This window comes from Balaenoptera acutorostrata, chromosome 19 (assembly GCF_949987535.1).
Source record: "Balaenoptera acutorostrata chromosome 19, mBalAcu1.1, whole genome shotgun sequence".
Classification (NCBI taxonomy): Eukaryota; Metazoa; Chordata; class Mammalia; order Artiodactyla; family Balaenopteridae; genus Balaenoptera; species Balaenoptera acutorostrata.
This window is the reverse complement of record NC_080082.1, coordinates 57,893,093-57,913,553: the sequence shown is the minus strand read 5'-3', so window position 1 is coordinate 57,913,553 and position 20,461 is coordinate 57,893,093. Positions and strand designations below refer to the sequence as shown.

Sequence of the window (20,461 nt, the reverse complement as noted above, 5' to 3'; positions counted from 1 at the left end):
ACGTGATGTAGTCTCCTGCCAATCCTGGCCAAAACTCCGCGCGGCTTCTGGCCCCACAAGGATACCCAAGTGGTCGTTTATGAGGCCTTCAATTCAGTAAGTAAAACGGAGCGTCTGTGGAAATCCCGGTAACGGGGATGTTGTGAAATAGGGTGCCGAGTAAAATAGATAAAATCCTGCCCTCATGGAACTTACGTTCCCTTGAGGAGGGCCCAAAGGAAAAAATATATAAATCAGGCCCTCAATAAATGTTTTGGAGAAAATTAAAACAGGATATGGGACTACAGGGTGACAAGTGACTGTTGAGCAGAGATCTGAAGGAACCGTAGAAACAAGCTGGGTAGATAACTGGGAAATGTAGCATTCCTGGATGGAACAGCAGCTGCAAAGGCCCTGAGGCTGGCACATGCTAACGTAATTGAGGAGCTGTGGAGAGGGCAGGGTGGCTGGAGCAGAGTGAGAGGGTGGCAAGAGATTAAATCATAATATGAAGCAGGTGGGGAATCTTGTAGGTTAGTAATAGCTAATATGTATATTCCCTAGACAAAATACCTTTTTATTATTCATTCAACAAATAACTTATTAGGAACTTGTTTGGGAATTCTCTGGCAGTCCAGGGTTAGGACTCTGCGCTCCCACTACCGAGGGCCCTGGTTCAGTCCCTGGTCAGGGAACTAAGATCCCACAAGCCTCTTGGCACAGGCCTCTCCCCCTGAAAAAAAAAAAAAAAAAAAAAGTGCTTGTCAACCATCAGTCTCTGTGCTAGGGATAGAGCAGTAAAAAATTTTTTTAAAAATTTTTAAATAAGAATTAAAAATAGCTGCCCTCTCATGGAGTTTAAATGGGTTTTACATGGATTATTTCTCTAACCCTTGCAAGAGTGGATAAATTCCTTAATATTCCCATTTCACAGCTAAAGAGTCTGAGGTCCAGCAAAGTTAAGTATCGATATTAGTGGCCTGAACAAAGTCTTATATCTTAGAAGTAGTGAAGCTAGGATTCAAATGCAGGCCCACGTGCTTCCTCAGGAGGTTATACTGCTGGTGGTACATTAAGCTCCTACTATGTGCTCTGACCTTGTCCAGTGAGGTACATACCCTATGAACCTCAGAGATAGATATTTCCTCCCCTTTTACAGTATGACTCTGAGAATCAGAAAAGGGTAGCAATTCATCAGAGGTCAAAATATCATTCAAGGGACTTCCCTGGTGGTCCAGTGGTTAAGACTCCACACTCCCAATGCAGGGGGCCTGGGTTCGATCCCTGGTCAGGGAACTAGATCCCACATGCTGCAGCTAAGAGATCACATGCCACACGTAAACATCCCTCATGCTACAACTGAAACCCGGCACAGCCAAATAAATAAATAAATATTTTTAAAAAATATATCATTCAAAAAAATATGGAGGGACTTCCCTGGTGGCACAGTGGTTAAGAATCTACCTGCTTGGGCTTCCCTGGTGGCGCAGTGGTTGAGAATCTGCCTGCCAATGCAGGGGACACGGCTTCAAACCCTGGTCTGGGAAGATCCCACATGCCACGGAGCAACTAGGCCCGTGTGCCACAACTACTGAGCCTGCGCGTCTGGAGCCTGTGCCCCGCAACAAGAGAGGCCGCGACAGTGAAAGGCCCGCGCACCGCGATGAAGAGTGGCCCCCGCTTGCCGCAACTAGAGAAGGCCCTCGCACAGAAACGACCCAACACAGCCAAAAATAAAAATAAATAAATAAAAATTAAGACAGATAATGAAACTGAAGTAATTTATATAAAAAAAAAAAAGAATCCACCTGCCTGTGCAGGGGACACGGGTTCGAGCCCTGGTCCAGGAAGATCCCACATGCCGCGGAGCAACTAAGCCGGTGAGCCACAACTACTGAGCCCGCGTGCCACAGCTGCTGAAGCCCACGCGCCTAGAGGCCATGCTCCGCGACAAGAGAAGCCACCACAATGAGAAGCCTGCGCACCGCAACGAAGAGTAGCCCCCGCTCAGCACAGCTAGAGAAAACCCACGCGCAGCAACAAAGACCCAACACAGCCAAAATATATATATATATATATATGGATATGGAATAGAATAAATAATGTAAACATTTAGGGACTGAAAACAACAATAAATATTTATTATCTCTTAGGGTTTCTGTGAATTGGAAATTCAGGAGCTGTTTGGCTGGGCAGTTCTGGCTCAGGGTTTCCCATGGGGATGCGATCAGATGACACGTGGGACTACAGTGTTCTGATGGCATGGTCGCGGTGGTGGGGCAGCTCCCCTTCCAAAGCGACTCACTCACATGGCTGGCGAGTTGATATTGGCTGGTGGCTGGGGACCTCAATTCCTCTCCCTCTGGGCCTAACCACCAGGTTGCTGGAGTGTCCTCTTGACATGGCGTTGGCATCTCCCAGAGCAAGTGATCCTCAGAGTAAGCTGAGAGCGGGAATGCTTTTTATACCTCAGCCTTGGAAGTCACACATTGTCACCAATATCCTATTGGCCACACACTGGCCAGCTCTGTTCATCATGGGAGGGGATGACAAGAAGGGTGTTACTACTAGAGGGCAAGGATCATTTGGGGACCATCTTGAAGGCAAGTTACCCCATCGACTATGCATCATGCCCGGTGAAAATAAGGTAAACAAGGGAAACAGATCTGCCCCGAGTGGTGCTGACACTCTAGTAGCGGAGACAGACAGTTCTTCATCAGTCAAAGACTTATTCACAAACTCAGCTACTCAGCAAATATTTACCAAATCCCGACTATGCATTGGACTTTGTGCCAGGCCCTGGGGATACAGTCATGATAAAAATGGACACTCTCCTGCTTAAGAGGCAGTCACAGCCCAGTAGGAGAGATAAATTAGTCGAATAAAAATGAAGGGGAAAAAAAAAAAAAATGAAGGGGGACTTCCCTGGTGGTCCAGTGGTTAAGACTCTGCACTTGCACTGCAGGGGGTGCGGGTTCCATCCCTGGGAACTAAGATCCCACATGCCACACAGCACAGCCAAAAAAAAAGTAAAGGGGGGATGGGGGAAGGGGAGGAAGGGATAAATCAGGAGTTTGGGGTTAACATATACACACTACTATATGTAAAGTAGATAAACAACAAGGACCTACTGAATAGCACAGGGAAATATATTCAGTATCTTGTAATAACCTATAATGCAAAAGAATCTGAAAAAGAATATATATATGTATATATATATATAACTGAGTCACTTTGCTGTACATATGAAACTAACACAACATTGTAAATCAACTATACTTCAATTAAGAAAAAAAAAGAAATAGAAACTTTGAGAAGTGTTGTCAGGAAAAGGAAGAGGGAGCTATGACAGTGTCTGGCTTAATGTAGGAGTCAGGAAAAGATATTCTGAGAATGTAAACTCTCAGCTGAGTTTTACAGAGTCAATAAAGGTTAAAACTACCAAAGCAGGGAAAGAACCCCAGGCAGAGAGCATGGGCTGCACCTGCCAAGACCCAGAGTTTAAGTTCGTCCTCTTTGTCTGACTCTGCCTCCCTGAGGGTCTCTTCTTGGCCCTCACCACCACCCCTCCCTCCCAGACTCTCTGTGGGAGGTTTAAAACGTCCTCAAATCCTTTGATATTCTTCATTTGTATGGGGGGGGCAGGAATCTATGTCCCCTGTCTTTGAATCTGTCCTCTATGACTGCTTGATCAATAGAATATGATAGGACTTCCCTGGTGGCGCAGTGGTTAAGAATCTGCCCGCCAGTGCAGGGGACACAGGTTTGAGCCCTGGTCCGGGAAGATCTCACATGCCGCAGAGCAACTAAGCCCGTGCGCCACAACTACTGAGCCTGCGCTCTAGAGCCCATGAGCCACAACTACTGAGCCCACATGCCACAACTACTGAAGCCCGGGTGCCTAGAGCCTGTGCTCCGTGACAAGAGAAGCCACCGCAATGAGAAGCTGGCACCACAATGAAGAGTATCCCCTGCTCGCCACAACTAGAGGAAACCCGCGTGCAGCAACAAGGACCCAAAGTAGCCAAAAATAAATAAGTAAATAAATTTTTTTAAAAATAGAATATGATAGAAGTGAATGCTGGGCCAATTTCTGAGTCCAGCCCTTAAGAAATGGGCAGCCTCCCCTCAAAAAGCTAAACATCGAATTATCATAGGACCCAGCAATTCCACTCTTAGGCATATACCCAAAGAATTGAAAGCAGAGACTCAAACAGATATTTGTATGCCAATCATCATGGCAACATTATTCACAATAGCCAAATGTGAAACAACCAGATCCATCCATCAGGTGATGAATGGATAAATAAAATGTGGTAAATCAATACAATGGAATAATATTCACCCATAAAAAAGGATGAAGCACTGATACATGCCACAATTTGGATGAACCTTGGAAACATTATGCTAAGTGAAAGAACCCAGATACAAAAGGTGATGAAAAAAGAAGTAGGTAGTGGTGATGGTTGCATGGCACTGTGAATGTACTTAATACCACTGAATTGTTCACTTAAAAATGGTTAAAATAGGGCTTCCCTGGTGGCGCAGTGGTTGAGAGTCTGCCTGCCAGTGCAGGGGACGCGGGTTCGAGCCCTGGTCGGGGAAGATCCCACATGCCGCGGAGCAACTAGGCCCGTGAGCCACAATTACTGAGCCTGCGCGTCTGGAGCCTGTGCTCCGCAACAAGAGAGGCTGCGATAGTGAGAGGCCCGCGCACCGCGATGAAGAGTGGCCCCCGCTTGCCGCAGCGGGAGGAAGCCCTCGCACAGAAACGAAGACCCAACACAGCCATAAGTAAATAAATAAATAAAAATTAAAAAAAAATGGTTAAAATGGTGGATTGTATGTTATACATTTTTACCACAATTTTTAAAAAATTAATAATGTAATATACCCAAAATGACTGAATTGTACACTTTAAATGAGTGAATTGCATGGTCTGCGAATATCTCGGTGAAGCTGTTTTTAAAAAAAGGAAGTGGTCAGCTTCCACTTTCTGTTTCTTGGGACACTTGCTCTTAACCCCAGCCTCCATACTAGCACAAGACAAAGCACCTTATGGAGACGTCCACATGGAGAGGAACCAAAGCTTCTGATCCTCAGCCCGGCCAACAGCCCCAGCCAACAGCCAGCACCATCTTGCTGGCCACGTGAGTGAGCCGTCTTGGAAGGAGATCCTCTGGCAGACAGTCAAGTCACCCCAGAGGGAGGAGAGAGAAGCCATTCTTGCCAAGCCATGCCCAAAGTGCTGATCTGTAAGAAAAATAATTGTTTGCTGCGAATTCCCTGGTGGTCCAGTGGTTAGGACTTGGCCTCTTTCACTGCTGGGGCCCCAGTTCCCCTGGTTGGGGAACTAAGAACCAGCAAGCCCTGCGGCGCAAGGTTGCTGATCACTTGCTACAGAGCATTAGATAACCCGAATATTCTCCCCACCCAATTCTCTCTTCTCCTATTCTCTCCGTTTTTGCCCAACCCCAATTCTCTTTCTCTCCCTGACTTTAGTTCCTTTCTCTGCTGAAAGTGGCAGAAAAATAAACAGAAACTTTGAGAAGTGCCGTCAAGGAAAAGAAGGAGCTATGACAGTGTCTGGCTTAGTGTAGGAGTCAGGAAATAATATTCTGAGAATGTGAACTCACTCTCCATTTTTCTGAATTTAGTCTCTGATAGTTTCATTCATTTACATTTCCCTGAGGACATCCTCAATGCCCAGCCCTGTGCTAGGCAATATATAACCTCTAGGGGGAGTATTTTGTACTGTGGTTTCAGGGAACATCTCTCAGAGGAAGTAATGACCAAACAGACTCTGGAGGAACGAAAAGAAGTCAGGTGACTGTGCCATGGTGACCCCAGGGGACAAAGGGATCATTGAGAAACCAGATCATGAATTTTTTAAAAACTGAGATATAATTGACATATAACATTGGATTAGTTTTGTGTATGGTCTTTTTATTTTATTTTTTCATAAATTTATTTATGTATTTATTTATTTTTGGCTGCGTTGGGTCTTGCTGCACACGGGCTCTCTCTAGTTGCAGCGAGCAGGGGCTACTCTTCATTGAGGTGTGTGGGCTTCTCACTGTGGTGGCTTCTCGTGTTGCGGAGCACGGGCTCTAGGTGCATGGGCTTCAGGAGTTGTGGCACAGGGGCTCAGTAGTTGTGGCTCACAGGCTCTAGAGCGCAGGCTCAGTAGTTGTGGTGCACAGGCTTAGTAGCCCGGCGGCATGTGGGATCTTCCCAGACCAGGGCTCGAACCCATGTCCCCTGCACTGGCAGGCAGATTCTTAACCACTGCACCACTAGGGAAGTCCCTTTATTTTTTTTTAAGCCTGGAAATCTATTTGATAATTGCAATAGTGTGATCATTGTACTTTGAGACAAATAGAGAATGTAAAAAATTCAGGATCCTAGGGAATTCCCTGGCTGTCCAGTGGTTAGGACTCTGTGCTTTCACTGCGGAGGGCCCAGGTTCAATCCCTGGTTGGGGAACTAAGATCCTGCAAGGCACTGGCTCAGCAAAAAAAAAAAAAAAAAATTCAGGATCCTGAGCACTAAAGATGCAAGTCAACTCTTCCAGAATGAGCACTGCTTTGCTTAGAATAATTTGAGGCTGTCTTTGAAATGAGCAGGTTTGGGAAGCACATGCCTCTTCAGATTTGTCATGTTTCTTCCAAATATTGCTGGGCCCCCTAGGAAAGGCCCTTTCCTAACTGCTTTCCTGACCCCCAATTCAGCCTCCAATCATGACCTTACCCCTTTTCTTACTCTAGAGGATGAGATGCAGGTGCAGATGGTTTGAAGTTCAGGGACAGAATGAGAAGAGCCATTTGATCATTTTAATTTTATTTTATTCTGTCAAAAATTTTTATTTTATATTTGGGACTTTTAATGGGCCCTTTTTTGTCCTATGAGTTATAGTATACTGTATCTTCATAGTTAAGTTATGGTTTATGATATTGATTTATATAACTGATATGTTTGTATCATTATAGTTAATTTTTAATTCTAATGAAGGGAAAAAGTGACACCAATAAATCAAAGATGAAGTTAACCAATTAAAAAAACTTGGATCTTCAAGCTTAAAAAAAAAAAATCTTCAAGCTTACAGAAAGTAGTCCAGGGCTTCCCTGGTGGCACAGTGGTTAAGAATCCGCCTGCCAACGCAGGGGACACGGGTTTGAGACCTGGTCCAGTAAGATTCCACATGCCGCGGAGCAACTAAGCCCATGAGCCACAACTACTGAGCCTGCACTCTAGAGCCCGCGAGCCACAACTACTGAAGCCCATATGCCACAACTACTGAAGCCCGCGTGCCTAGAGCCCATGCTCTGCAACAAGAAAAGCCACCACAATGAGAAGCCCACGCACTGCAATGAAGAGCCCCCTCTCGCCGCAACTAGAGAAAGCCCGTGCACAGCAACGAAGACCCAACGCAGCCAAAAATAAATAAAAATAAAATACATTTATAAAAAAAAGAAATAGTCCAATGAATATTTACATAACTTTATGTAGATTCATTAATTTTAAGTTTTGACACATTTATTCTCTCTCACATGCACACACACATTATATATATATTTATATATATATAATTTTTTTTTTGCTAAACCATTTTAGAGTTAGTCATCCCAGATCTTTAAATAAATGCAGGGAAAAGTTTTGAGAATTTTTTTTGAGAACTACAGATCTCACCAGGAAACTCTGAAAGGCCAGATTCTCTTAAACATTTCTGGTACATAAAAAGCCAAATATGCACAAATTCCTTAAACCAAAAGATTCATTCCTGGGACTTCCCTGGTGGCGCAGTGGTTAAGAATCTGTCTCCCAATGCAGGGGACACAGGTTTGAGCCCTGGTCTGGGAAGATCCCACGTGCCACGGAGCAGCTAAGCCCATGTGCCACAACTATTGAACCTGTGCTCTAGAGCCCACGAGCCACAACTACTGAGCCTGCATGCTGCAACTACTGAGCCCGCATGCCTTGAGCCCATGCTCCGCAAAAAGAGAAGCCACCACAATGAGAAGCCGGCGTACTGCAACAAAGAGTAGCCCCCCCTCAGCCACAACTAGAGAAAGCCCGTGCACAGCAACGAAGACCCAATGCAGCCAAAAATAAATAAATTAATTAATTTTAAAAAATTCATTCCTGAGGTCTGGGTCACTTGAACATTTCTATATTTAACTCCAGATATTCCCCAGGGTTAAATGATGTCAACTAGGGAAAAAATTATGGCAACAAGGGGATTCACTAAGTTCTCTTTTTTTTTTTAATCAATATTTATTTATTTATTATTTTTGGCTGCATCTGGTCTTAGTTGCAGCATGCAGGCTTCTTTCTAATTGTGGCACACAGGCTCCAGAGCACGTGGGCTCTGTGGTTGAGGCACACCGGCTCTCTAGTTGTGGCACGCGGGCTCAGTAGTTGCGGTGCGCAGGCTTAGCTGCTCCGTGGCATGTGAGATCTTAGTTTCCCAAGCAGGGATGGAACCCACATCCCCTAGATTACCAGGGAAGTCCCTCACTAAGTTGTCTTGATCATCACTGTGGCTGATGGCATTTTGCAAAGATGGGTACAATAATATCTCTCATCCTACATACTCTTCTCGCAACATCCCTTTGACACTACTTCCATTGAAGGGGTGGGAGGTCTATGTTTCCTTCCTTGAAACTGGACTGGATTTGGCGACTGTCTGACCAATAGAATGTGGCAAAAGGGACACTGTTTAACTTCCGAGCTAAGTCAGGAAAGAGGAGGCCACTTCCACCCTGTTCATGAGAACACTTGAGTTTGAGCCCTGAACTGCCGGATAAGCAGTCCTACTGCGCTGAGGCCACCATGTTGAGAGGAAGCCCAACCAGCCCGTAAGGAGACACCGTGCGGAGAAGCCCTGAAACTACACAAAGATGGAGAGGTCCCTGCCCAGCCCCTAGCTCTCCATTCATCCACTGTTCCAGTTCTAATCATATGATCTGCAGTCATATGAGAAGTCCCAGGCCAGAATCAGCCATCCTGAATTCCTGACTCACAAATACTGTAACAGATAATAAAATGAAATTGGTGCAGCCACTATGGAAAACATCATGGAGGTTCCTTAAAAAACTAAAAATAGAGTTACCATACGATCCAGCAATCCCACTCCTGGGCATATATGTGGAAAAGATGAAAACTCTAATTTGAAAAGATACATGCACCCCAATGTTCATAGCAGCACTATTTACAATAGCCAAGACATAGACGCAACCTAAATGTTCATCGACAGAGGAATGGGTAAAGAAGATGTGGTACAAATATACAATGGAATATTACTCAGCCATAAAAGAAGAATGATACAATGCCATTTGCAGCAACATGAATGGACCTAGAGATTATCATACTAAGTGAAGTAAGTCAGACAGAGAAAGACAAATATCATATGATATCACTTATATGTGGAATCTAAAAAAAGATACAAATGAACTTATTTGCAAAACAGAAATAGACTCACAGACATAGAAAACAAACTTATGGTTACCAAAGGGAGAAGGGGGGAAGGGATAAATTAGGAGTATGGGATTAAAATATACACACTACTATATATAAAATAAACAAGATTCTACTGTGTAGCACAGGGAACTATATTCAATATTTTGTAGTAACCTATAATGGAAAAGAATCTGAGAAAGAATATATACGTATAACTGAATCACTTTGCTGTACAAGTGAAACTAATACCTCATTGTAAATCAACTATACTTCAATAAAAATTGTTTGTCTTGAAAAAAAAGAATAAATGTCAGCCACCTTAAAAAAAAAAGATAATCAAATGATTGTTGCTGCTTCAAGCCACTAAACTTCAGGGAAGTTTGTTTTTTTTAATTGTGGTAAAATGCACATCACATAAAATGTACTAGCTCACCCATTTCTAAGTGTACAGTTTGGTATTGTTCAGTACATTTACCTCATCGTGCTACCAATCTCCAGAAATTTTTCATCTTGCAAAACTGGAACTCTATACCCATTAAACAATTCTCCATTTTCCCCTCCACCCAGCCCCTGGCAACCACCATTCTACTTTTAGTTTCTATGAGTTTGACTACTCTAGATACCTCATATAAGTGAAATCATACAGTATTTATCATTTTGTGACTGACTTATTTCATTTAGCATAAGGTTCATCCATGTGTAGCATGTGTCAGAATTTCCTTCCTTTTTAAGGCTGAATATATTGCACTGTAAGTACATACCACATTTTGCTTATCCATTCATCCATCAGTAGACATTTGGGTTGTTTCTACCTTTTCCACTAGGATGAATAGTGCTGCTGTGAACACGGGTGCACAAATATCTCTTTGAGACAGCTTTCACTTCTCTTGGATATACACCCATGGGCAGTTTGGTTTTTAGCAACAGCTAATCAGAACAGCTGCCCAAACTGAGACTGTGTAACTTAAAAGGGTTGGAGACCAGTGATTCAGTAGAGCAGGCTCCTGGGTTTAAGGATTACATAATTACTTCCACCCAGGTGACTGCTCACCGTTAACCAAGGCAGCGGTTCTCACCCACCTGTACATTAGCATCGTCTGGAGAGCTTTTTAGCAAAGGCAGTGCCCAGGCCCCACCTTCAGAGACTGCTTAATTGGTACGGGGTGGAGCTGAGACATTGGGATTTTTACAAAATGCTCCCCAGATGATTCTAAATTGCAGTCACTGTGGAGAACAGTGGAAGAAAGATCTGAGTCCTGCTTCATTCTAGCCTGAATTCTTTTCCTGTTCTTCCTGTTAGAACCATGTAACTCTTAGGGCTATTTAAAAGACACTGGGGGGACTTCCCCGGTGGCGCAGTGGTTAGGAATCCGCCTGCCAGTGCAGGGGGCACAGGTTGGAGCCCTGGTCCAGGAAGATTCCACATGCCACAGAGCAACTAAGCCTGTGAGCCACAACTACCGAGCCTGCGCTCTAGAGCCTGCGTGCCACAACTACTGAGCCCGCATGCCACAACTACTGAAGCCCGCGCACCTAGAGCCAGTGCTTTGCATCAAGAGAAGCCACTGCAATGAGAAGCCCGCACGCTGCAAGGAAGAGTAGCCCCCACTCGCCGCAACTAGAGAAAGCCCACGAGCAACAATGAAGACCCAATACAGCCAAAAATAAAAAAATAAGTAAATAGGTGGTGGCACTGTGGTTGAGAATCCGCCTGCCAATGCAGGGGACACGGGTTCGAGCCCTGGTCTGGGAAGATCCCACATGCCGCGGAGCAGCTGGGCCCGTGAGCCACAACTACTGAGCCTGCGCGTCTGGAGCCTGTGCTCCGCAACAAGAGAGGCCGCGACAGTGAGAGGCCCGCGCACCGCGATGAAGAGTGCCCCCCGCTCGCCGCAACTAGAGAAAGCCCTCGCACAGAAACGAAGACCCAACACAGCCAAAAATAAATAATAAATAAAAATTTTTTAAAAAATTATATAAATAAATAAATAAATAATAAATAAAAGACACTGGGGGGAGTTCCCTGGCGGTCCAGTAGTTAGAACTCAGCACTTGCACTGCCACGGGCCCAGGTTTGATCCCCGGTCAGGGAACTAAGATTCTGCAAGCCACGTGGCAAGGCCATAAAAAAAGAAAAATTAATTAAACAACAAAAAAAGACATTGGGTTGGGGGCATAAATTAAGAGTTTGGGATTAACATATACACACTACTAAATAAAAACTAGATAACCAACAAGGACCTACTGTATAGCAAGGGAACTATACTCAATATCTTGTAATAATCTATAAGAGAAAACATTCTCCAAAAAAATGTATAACTGAATCACTTTGCTGTGTACCTGAAACTAATACAACATTGTAAACCAACTATACTTCAATTAAAAAAAAAAAAAAAAAACATTGGCTTAAGCTCTGGGTATCTCTCATGGGTCTGCTTTTTTAAAAAAATTTTTTTAAATTTATATTTATTTTGGTTCCACCAGGTCATAGTTGCAGCACATGGGACCTTTTAATTGCGGCATGCATGTGGGATTTAGTTCTCGGATCAGGGATCGAACCTGGGCCCCCTGCATTGGGAGTGCAGTGTCTTACCCACTGAACCACCAGGAAAGTACAGGTCAATACACTTTCTGAGCCACTCTGTACACACGGTCTGCTGTTTAGAAGCTATGAGAGTCAAATAATACATGGAGATTTAGAAACTAATTTTTTAAAATAAATTTATTTTTTTTTCGGCTGCGTTGGGTCTTCATTGCTGCACGTGGGCTTTCTCTAGTTGCAGCAAGCGGGGGCTAATGTTCGTTGGGGTGCACGGGCTTCTCATTGTGGTGGCTTCTCTTGTTGCAGAGCAGGGCTTTGCGCATTGGGCTTCAGTAGTTGTGGCATGCAGACTCAGTAGTTGTGGCATGCGGGCTCTAGAGTGCAGGCTCAGTAATTGTGGCGCAGGGGCTTAGTTGCTCCGCGGCATGTGGGATCTTCCCAGACCAGGGCTTGAACCCGTGCCCCCCCCCGCACTGGCAGGCGGACTCCCAACCACTGCGTCACCAGGGAAGTCCCAAAAAATAATATGTTTTAATAAAAGTATAATATGATAAAGTACATACATTTCATTATACAGATTGATGAATTCACATCTGTATGAAGTGTTATGGGTCAAACTGTGTCCCCTAACAAGATGTGTTCAAGTCCCAATCCCTGCTTCGTATGAATGTGACCTTACTTGGAAATAGGGTCTTTGCAGATGTAATCAAATTAAGATGAAATCATTAGGGTGGGCCCTAATCCAATAGGACTGGTGTCTTTCTTTCTTTCTTTCTTCCTTCCTTCCTTCCTTTCTTTCTTTCTTTTTTTTTTTTTTTTTTTTTTTTTTTTATAAAACTACATGACTTAGTTTTGGCTCCTTGTTTTTTTTTTTTTTTTTTTTTTTTAATGAGGATCTTGAATCAGATGCGTATGTTTGATTGATTGATTGATTGATTTTGGCTGTGTTGGGTCTTCGTTTCTGTGCGAGGGCTTTCTCCAGTTGTGGCAAGCGGGGGCCACTCTTCATCGCGATGCGCGGGCCTCTCTCGTTGCGGAGCACAGGCTCCAGACGCGCAGGCTCAGCAGTTGTGGCTCACGGGCCCAGCCGCTCTGCGGCATGTGGGATCTTCCCAGGCCAGGGCTCGAACCCGTGTCCCCTGCATTAGCAGGCAGATTCTCAACCACTGCGCCACCAGGGAAGCCCCTTCCTTTCTTTCTTAATTGAAATATAGTTGATTTACAATGTTGTGTTAGTTTCTGGTGTACAGCAAAGTGATTCAGAATATATATATATATATATTCTCTTTCAGATTATTTTCCATTACAGTTTTCTATGTCTGTGAGTCTCTGTTTTGTAAATAAGTTCATTTGTATCAGTTTTTACATACATATATATCTATTTTTTTCAGATTCTTTTCCCTTATAAGTTATTACAAAATATTGAGTATAGTTCCTGTGCTGTACAGTAGGTCCTTGTTGGTTATCTGGCTATGAGTTTATAATTGTTGAAGTTGGATGATGGGGACATGAGGGTTCATTTTACTCTTCCCTTTATTTTTGTGTGTCTTTGAATTTTTCCATAATAAAAAGGTTTGGAGTTTTTCTTTAACTTTTTTCAAAGTTCTGATCTAAGGCTATCGAACTATGTCGTGCTACTATTTCCAATCACAGGATCAAATGATCCAATGACAGGATCAAATAATCTCTGTGCAGGAAAGACTTTTAGAAGTCATGGAATGACTGGGCAGCAGAGAGCTATATCAAGTATCTTTTGGATAAGCCTTTGGAAATAAACACTTTTGCTGAGTTGCCTTATAATATTAAAGAGAAATGTAAATGGATCATAGAAAGGAAAATAAAGGAGTCAATCTCTTTTGAAGAACGAAAACAGATCCTTAGCGTTGAATGATTTATTTGTTAATATGTTGACCTTGAAATTGACCTTAAAGATCCATGGCATGTACTCATTTGCATTTGGTTAGGGAGTGACCTGAGCCTTTACCTGTGAGTATTTAGTAACTCTTGTCAAATGATCACTTTGTTAAAAAGAGCCCTGAAAAGTAAAGCTAACTGCTCTATAAATTATTTTCTCTGCACTTCTAGATTCATTCAACATCTAAAAGTGTCCCCTTTCCCTCTTTCCCCTTATACTTTTCTAAAGCTTATAGAGAAATTTCAATGTAATGATATATTCTCAAATTTATATATATTTAAACTTTTTTTTACAGAAGTGAAATTCACATAACATAAAATTAGCCATTTTATTTTATTTTTTGGCCGCCCCACGTCATGCAGGATCTTATTTTCCTAACCAGGGATCGAACCCGTGCCCCTTGCAGTGGAAGCCCAGAGTCTTAACCACTGGACTGGGAGGGAAGTCCCTAAAATTAACCATTTTAAAGTGACCAGTTCAGTGGCATTTAGTACAGCCACCATTGGCACCCACCATCTCTATCAAGTTCCAAAACATTTTTATTCCCCCAAACATAGTGGTATACATTTTGTAAATTTCCAGGAGTCTACCATGACTTTGCTATGCACACAATTCCAAAAGAACTGGAAAAGTTCAGCATGACAGCTTAGTATACCTTAGTGTAAGCTGTTCTTTCCATTATTTATGAACTATCTTTAACTGCGTTCATTAGGTAATCATTCATTACCGATGTAATGTTGCAGGACATCCTATCATCCCCACTCCCTATCCTCTAGTGCCGGTAACAACCTCCTCATTATTGTGATGTCCCAAAAGTTCACGCAAATTTCCAAAACACCCCCAAGGGAGCAATATTGTCCCCTTGAGAATCAGTTGACGACCAAAAATAATTTCCCTCCATAATTTTCAAAATGTCCTCTAGGGGGCGACATCATCTCCTCAAGAACTAGGTAGACCAAGGATCATCTCCTAAACTGGACTTCTTTACCTCCGACCTCCCCAGTAAATCCAAGGTTGGATTAGCAAGAAAGAAGGTGGAAATCGCTATTGGGTTGGCAATCAGTAGGATCCAACACACCGTAATATCTCTCTTTGGCCAATGGTCTCCTTTTTTCCCCAGGGTTTCCAGAGGTTGGAGCCAGCTTCTGGTGCTGCTTCTACACCGCGTGATGTGTCTTCTCTCTAAAGGACTGCTCATCCGTGGCACAAATAACCCATCCTAGAGCCACCCCAGGAACTAGAAAAATCAAATCTTTTGCCAGAATTATGATGTTCCAAGAGTACAATGAAACAGGTGCCGTGGAGGCATTGGTTAGACTTATGGGCATTACAGAAGGTTCTGTCTCAGAAAAATACAGGAACCTGCCAGCTCAAAGATGTTTTGGAGATCCAAAAGAAGAGGTATGTTGGAATGCAATTTTTTTTCCAAAACAAAAGGCGAGTTGCTGAAACTTGTATCTCCCCCGCCCACGCACTACAAAAAAGCCAAAATGTTTGGAGGCCCTCTTGGAGTTTTGGAGGCAATTTGCATCATGATTGGGAGACTTGCTGTCACTCATCAGCAAAGAAAACTCTAAAGCTTCTGAGCCCCATGCAAGAGGAGGTTCTCTAGCTGGTCCAAGATATAGTGTATCCGAGAGGGGAAATTTCCCTCTTCACCCCTCTTGAGTTCTTGTGGCTGGATTAGCAATAAAATTGACACAAAACAGATTAACAGGAGAAAAAGAGACACATTTTAATCCTTGCCCATGGAGGTCTCATAGAAATGGAACCTAAGAAGTGGCCAAAACAGGCAACTTCTAGACAAAAATTGTTTCTTTTAGAAAGAAACAGTAAATTGGAGAGAAATTGACAAAACAAAGAAACTTAGGTTTGGGTGCTTCATTACTAAGGAATTTAAGCAAAGTTTGGGCTTGGGTAGTAAATTAGTAAAGAAGTAACTGTTTATATTGTTTATATAGCCTTCTTGGCCCTGAATTTCCTGTCTCTGGTGATAAGGGAGTCTTTCTACCTCTCAGTACAGGGAAGACACCTTTCACATGGGAGATATATTTCCTGTTTTCAGGGAGACAGAGAGGAAGGTCAAAGTGTCCCTCTTGTATCAGTCATTTTTTCAGTAACTTTCATTCGAAATAATCAATATGCCGTTGAGGTATATTTTGGGATGGCCTGCCCTAGGTCCCTACAAGTGCAAAGGACTCTGCCATTTGGGTCTTATAATGCAGTGATCCAGGGGCTCTCAAAAGTGGTGACTACACTACAGTTTGTCTGGTTTACTATTGATGTGCATTTAGGAAGTTTCCAGTTAGGGGCTCTTTCGAATAGTGCTGCTGTGAGCATTCTTGTTTGTACCTTTAAAAAAAAATTTTTTTTTAATTGAAGTATAGTTGATTTATAATGTTGTGTTAATTTCTGCTGTACAGCAAAGTGACTGTTTTATATATATGTTCTTTTTTAAAAAAATTTATTTATTTATTTTAGTTTTGGCTGCTTTGGGTCTTTGCTGCGCACGGGCTTTCTTTAACTCCTGCGAGCGGGGGCTACTCTTCGTTGCAGTGTGTGGGCCTCTCATTGCAGTGGCTTCTCTTATTGCGGAGCGCCGGCTCTAGGCGCAAAGGCTTCAGTAGTTGTGGCACGCGAGCTCAGTAGCTGTGGCTCATGGGCTCTAGAGCGCAGGCTCAGTAGCTGTGGCGCATGGGCTTAGTTGCTCCGCAGCATGTGAGATCTTCCCGGACCAGGTCTCAAACCTGTGTCCCCTGCATTGGCAGGCGGATTCTTAACCACTGCGCCACCAGGGAAGCCCTATATATTCTTTTTATATTCTCAGTTTTACATGTTTTTCATTATGGTTTATCGCACTGAATATAGTTCCCTGTGCTATACCGTAGGACCTTATTGTCCATCCATTCTATATGTAATAGTTTGCATCTACTAACCCTAATCTTGTTTGTGCCTTTTGTATGTACTTGTTGGATATATACTTTGGGGTTTGTCAATGAAAAAAATTAATCAATTGATCTAGGAAAGAAATGGAAAATTTTATTTGAGCCAAATGGAAGATTATAACCTGGGAACAGCCTCTCAGAAAGCTCTGAGAACTGTTCCACCCATTACAGGTCAAAGCACAGTTATATAGGTTTTTGAGATAGAAGACTGTACATTAAATGACATAGATAGTTTGCACAATCCACATCTGTGAGTACAAAGTGGTGCGTCATGTGGCCCCTTACAAGATCCAGAAGGAATGTTATCTTTTAAGGAGTTGTCTTGTTGATGCCTGGAGAATGTTTCTCTTTATGGTAGAGCAGGTATTTCTGCCAATGGGGGAGGTTTGGTCGATGCCTAATGCAGATACACAGTGCGCTGCAGAGGGGAGAGAGGAGGCCAAAGGGCAGAGAAAAAAATTTTTATGTTTAAATTTTTCTTATCTTGCCATAAAACATGAATTTTATTTCACAGGTTGGAATTGCTGTATCTTGGTGTAGGTGTATGTTCAGCTGTAGTTGATAACTGCCAGCCTATTTTTCAAAGTGGCTCTAAGGAAACTCCTGTGTTTCTACTAGAATACTTCTGTATTTTGGTCACCAAATGCGTGGAGGTTTTCCCACACCAAGCAATTCTCCAACTGGCATGGGATCCTACACTTCAATTCAGTTCTGACACTAGCTGGAGTTAGCATGAGATCCTGCAAGTTAAGGGCTCGTTGCAGGAAGGGGGACACCTTCCAGGGCCCGAGAGAGGGCTCTTGTCTAACACTTGGAAATGAATTGTCCGAGGAGACACACGTGCTGACAAAAGCAAAAGACTTTATTGGGAAGGGGCACCTGGGTGGAGAGCAGCAGGGTAAGGGAACCCAGGAGAACTGCTCTGTCACATGGTTCGCAGTCTCAAGTTTTACAGTGATGGGGTTAGTTTCCGATTGTCTCTGGCCGATTATTCTGACTCAGGGTCCTTCCTGGAGGCGCACGCATCTCTCAGCCAAGATGGATTCCAGGGTGAGGCTTTCTGGGAGGTTGGCAGGACATATCATCTCCTTCCTCCTCCTTTTGGCCCCTCCTGAATTCTTCTGGGTTAGTTTTACAAGACATACTATGGGCTGGCGCGTCCTCCCTCCTTTGGGCCCCTCCCGCATTCTCCCAGTTAGTTTCGGTGGCAGCACCCTGATCCTTACTGGGACCTCTTGCTGCGAAACAACTCATGCAAGTGGTTATCGTCATGTCTAGCCAAGGCGGGCGGTTTCGGTCAACGATTCCCTAACAGGCTTAGTTCCAGGAGACGGCCCACCTGCAACTTCAAGTGAAGTTGGCAAGTACCTACAGATTGGAGGTTCCCGCAATCCCTTCTTCCAGTTCAATTAATTTGCTAGAGTGGCTCACGGAACTCAGGAAAACAATTTACTTAGAAGATTACCAGTTTATTACAAAGGATATGAAAGAATGCTAACAGAACAGGTAGATGAAGGGATGCATAGGGCAAGGTCCAGAAGGATCCAGAGCACAGAACACAGAAGCTTCAGGAATTCCCTGGTGGTCCCGTGGTTAGGACTCCGCGCTTTCACTGCCGAGGGTTCGGGTTCAATCTTTAATCCCCGTTTGGGGAACTAAGATCCCTCAAGCCATGTGGAGAGGCCAACAAACAAACAAACAAACAAATAAAAAAACCCACAACACAGAAGCTTCCTTCCCCTTGGCGTTTGGAGTGTACCACCTTCTTGGAACATGGATGTTTTCTTATTCACCAACCCAGAAGTTCTCCAAACCCCAGAGCTCAGGGATTTTTAGGGAGGTGTCACTATATAGGCATGATTGATTAGATTAGATCATTGGCCATTGGTGATTAAGCTAATCTCCAGCCCTTCTCCTTTCTCCTAGGGGTTGGGGAGTAGGACTACAAGTTGCAAACCTCTAATCTCCTGATTGGTTCCCCTGGCAACCAGCTTTGTGGCTTTCCAAAAGTCACCTCATTAACATAAACTCAGGTGTGGTTGAAAGGGGCTTGTATGAATAAGAAAAGGCACCTTTATCTATAGCTCTTATCACTTAGGAAAGTCCTAGGGCTTTAGGAGCTCAGTGCAAGGTACAGGGACAAAGGCCAAATATGTATTTCTTAATATAAATCACAATACACATGGTTAGACCAATTTATAGTCCTCTCAGCAGTGTAGGAGAGTTCTAGTTGCTCCTCATTAACACCAATACCTGGTTTAGTCACACTGTGCAATACTACACAGAAATGAGAATGAATGAACTTCAACTAAATGTCACAAATCTAATGTTGAGTGAAGGAAGCCAGATACCAAAGAGTATAGGTTAGAAGTCAGAAGGGTTATTACCCTGGGAAGAGGTAGTGACTAGATGGGGACAGGAGGAGACTCTGGATCGGCTTATCATTTTCCGTTTTCTTTTTTTTTTGTTTGTTTTTTCCACCCTACCCCCTTTTAAAAAAATAATTTTCTGTTTCTTGATTTAGGTGCTGATTACACGGCATGTTCACTTCATGTAAACCTATCAAGCTGTATAATGCTGAACTAAAACCAATAAAACACCGGGTTATTTTATCACCAAAATGGGTTTATCCAGGAACAGAAGAATTGCAATTCCGGGGTCATAATCTATGGGGAACTACAGGCAAGTCTAGAGAACAAAGGAAGGGAGTCTGCTTTTATAGGGAAAAGGGGGGAGTTGGGAGGGGGTGTTCTACATGAAAATTCGTTGGAGGAAAGTAGGAGTTCAGGGGTGGCAATGACTTCTCATTGGCGGGGCTGTAACATTTCTCATTGGCTGGGCTGTTGCTAAGCGAGGAGAAATTCTTCCTTTGGTATAGTAAAGCTGTCGCCCCTCCTGTTTGGGAGTGCAAGGTAGTTTCTTTCCGTGGGGTACACAATTGCCATCAAGAAGCAGGGCATGAGAGCTCCCCCTTCTGGATTCTTGACTCCATCTTTTCTTTTTTTTATAAATTTATTTATTTTTGGCTGCGCTGGGTTTTCGTTGCTGCCCTGGGCTTTCTCTAGTTGTGGCGAGCGGGGGCTGCTCTTCGTTGCGGTGCGCGGACTTCTCACTGCGGCGACGTCTCTTGTTTCGGAGCACGGGCTCTAGGCACGTGGGCTTCAGTAGTTGTGGTACGCGGGCTCAGTAGTTGTGGTGCATGGGCTTAGTTGCTCCGCGGCACGTGGGATCTTCCCGGACCAGGGCTCGAACCCATGTCCCCTGCATTGCAGGCAGATTCTTTTTTTTTTTTTTTTTTAAAGTTGAATTCATACTGTATTTTCAGGGTTTTTTTTTAAACTTTGGGTTTATTTATTTATTTATGGCTGTGTTGGGTCTTCGTTTCTGTGCGCGGGCTTTCTCTAGTTGCGGCAAGTGGGGGCCACTCTTCATCGTGATGCGCGGGCCTCTCATTATCGCGGCCTCTCTTGTTGTGGAGCACAGGCTCCAGACGCGCAGGCTCAGTAATTGTGGCACACGGGCTTAGTTGCTCCGCGGCATGTGGGATCCTCCCAGACCAGGGCTCAAACCCGTGTCCCCGGCATTGGCAGGCAGATTCTCAACCACTGCGCCACCAGGGAA

At 43.8% G+C, this 20,461-nt stretch overlaps 1 long non-coding RNA gene across 1 annotated transcript; it reads left to right on the top strand.

Moving 5' to 3' along the window:
• The first annotated feature begins 7 nt into the window (after positions 1-7).
• On the top strand, positions 8-19,452 carry LOC102999850 (uncharacterized). The gene is made up of 3 exons (XR_449822.2): positions 8-96; positions 15,016-15,296; positions 19,365-19,452. It is a non-coding gene; the product is annotated as an uncharacterized LOC102999850 (long non-coding RNA).
• The last annotated feature ends 1,009 nt before the right edge of the window (positions 19,453-20,461 follow it).